Genomic DNA, 3,004 nt, shown 5'->3' with positions numbered 1-3,004 from the left:
TTTTTTTTTTTTTTCCTTTCCTTTGTTCTTTTTTTTTCTTTTTTAAATCGTACAATTTAACGATGAATTAATTTTTCTCATTGACGTGAAAAAAATGGAAGGAAAAACAAATACGCGACAATGTTATTAATGTTGAAAATACAACAAAATTATCGTATTTGATTGAAAGAAAGATACAAGGAAGAAACAATTGAAGAAAATTCGAATTAGTTAATCACGCGAAAGGAAACGGATGATAAACAATAACGGGAAACATCTGCGTCGGACTTGTTTAGATTCGGAGTTATTTTGTTATCGGACGACGACACATCGATTTGTTGAATCCAACGGAGGACAATAAGAGAAAGTAAAAGAAAGAAAGAAAGAAAGAGAGATAAAGATAAATAAATAGACAGATAGAAATCAATAGAAAATTCTAAGTCTCGTTTAGAGTGCACCTAGTCGTTATTTTCAAATGGTTTGTTTCTTTTTTTTTGTTTTCGATCAGATCGAAATCTAATATCATTCAATTCGAATCTCACTTCACTTCTTGTCTCGTAACCAAACGTTTATCTTTAAATCGAGTATGTCTAAAGTGAAATAAGAGAAAGCAAAAACATTTTATCGTTTATTTTAATTCGTTTTTCTTTTTTTTTTTTTTTTAATTCGACTTTTTACACGTGCCAATAATTACGTGTCGTAAGAGAAAAACAAAATCTTTCAAATATATTTCATCGTGTGTTTTCTTTTCTTCTTCTTCTTTTTTTTTTCTGTTTTTATTCGTAATATGCAAGTAATTTTGATATAAAATAAATCATAATAATTGATGTGAGTTTTTTTTGGATTTGTTGATCTATCTTTAAAATCCATTATTATATATAGACATTACAATTATATTATAGAATATATTTTATGTGGTCTACACACGAACTCGTTGTTGTTACGTTTAATAGATAATTTACGTATATAATGTTAATAAATACGTATTCATGAATATTCAAGGAAACAGGGCAAATTAATAATAATCTTTAATGATAGAAGAGAGATGAAAAAAAGTAATTTAATGTAAGGCTAAAAAAAAAGAGATGATGATGAAGATAATACACACACATACATACACACGTACACATGCACACTAGAAATGTTACGTAAACGAAAAAAAAAAACAAATATACATATATATATATATACACACAATATAAGGAAAAAAAAAACACAAGAAAAAGAAAAAAAAAACGAATGTGGTGTTCTCGGAGGGGTAACCGACGAGTCGAAGGATAAATAAAAACTAAAAAAAACCGAATTCGTTGGAATTCGAATTGTGGGAGTGGAGAAGGGCCTCTGGCGAGGGGACGCGATAAACGATTTACAACAACAACAACAACAAAATAAATAAAATCACATTATGTGGGTTTATTAACGAGGGGGCATATGGAAAAAATAATTAAAAAATGGAAAAAACAAAAAAACAAATAGTGGAAATAAAGATAGAAAACTCGACTTCTTTGTATAAGTTGAAATTAGTGAGATGAAGCGAGTGTGATGATAAGTTAGAAGAATGCGTGTGTGTGTGTGTGTGTGTGTGCGTCGCGTGTCTTCGAAATAAAATTCATAATCGCGTGCTCGTTTTCGCGTGCATGCGTACAACGTGCCTCTGCATCGTTTACGAGCTCGTGTACGTTGTTTACGTGTAAATTTGCGAGAATATGCGTGTACGTGCAATTGATGTACCGTATCTATCCGAAAAAAAACGTTTTTACGAATTCGACTCGACCAATGCGCGCGCGCGCGCGCTCACGCACGTGTCCCCATCCGTTTCGAGTTATGATTTTTTTTCTTCTTCTATGCCAATTTTACGCTCGAATATTTTCATTCACTACATAGAATGTCGTTTGTTCGTTATTTATTATTTAATCGAGATAAAATTTTCAAATAGTTATTCTTTTCTTTTCTATTTTTGCGGTTTTATATAGGGGAAGTATCTGACGTTTATTACGTATCCCTCTAGTGACCGAAATTGGAAACTTTTCGCGGCCATTAAAATAACAGACGCCATATTGGAATTCGCATTAATAGCCGTGGTTTCAAATTTGAGGTTAATCATTTTTCGTAGACGAAGATCATCTCGTAAACGACACACAAGTCGTTGAATATTAGATTAATTGTTAAACTATGAACAACAATTGTTGAAAAAATTCGAGTAGACAAGCGGACGGGAGAAATTTGAAAATAACGATCTACGTGTATCCTCGTACGAACGGATTTTCTTTTTTTAGAGGGTACCGATCGAGTTCGTGTAAATAGTGTAAAAACATCGTTGCCATTTATTACCCTCCCTCTCGTGATTCTCGTACGAAGATATAAGTATCTCGTTATCTATAGAGTTTTTCCTTTTTTTTTTTTTTTTTCTTTTTTTTTAATTCAACCGAACGATGGCGGACACATGCGGAAAGTAGTCGAGAAAAATAAAAAACAAGTTCGTAAACTCGTTTTGGTTTTGGCTGTGAGACGTGACATAGTCACGATGAGACGACCATGCGGGTACAACGAGTGACCCTTGTGCGTCAAGTGTAGAAGATAAACGAAGGATGACGATATCTCTCCCTTATTCGGGGGATGATAATGGTCCATACTTTAGAAAATGTTACACGAAGAATATTAAAGGCGAATTTACGAGACATAAAGAAAGAGAGAGAGAGTGAGAGAGAGAGAGAATGTAAGAATATTTAACAAAATGAAATAAAAAAAAAAAAAAGAAAAAAAAGGTCAAGAAAGGTAAGGACGATCAAATTTGATTCGTTCGCGACCCTACCGGAATACAAGGGTAGAATTTCGTATAGAAAATACGCCTAAATTATACTTACACATTGTACATTGTACGTATATACTCATCTATATATATATATATATATATTACATATATACGTACGCGTGTACATTTATGTGTAAGTCTTTATAAAAGTATGTATGTACGTATGTATATATTATTGTCGTTATTATTATTATTATTATTATTATTATTATT

Source organism: Polistes canadensis, unplaced genomic scaffold (assembly GCF_001313835.1).
Source record: "Polistes canadensis isolate GaletaPanama2010 unplaced genomic scaffold, ASM131383v1 scaffold_6, whole genome shotgun sequence".
In the NCBI taxonomy this organism is placed as follows: Eukaryota; Metazoa; Arthropoda; class Insecta; order Hymenoptera; family Vespidae; genus Polistes; species Polistes canadensis.
This window is presented reverse-complemented; position numbering follows the sequence as displayed.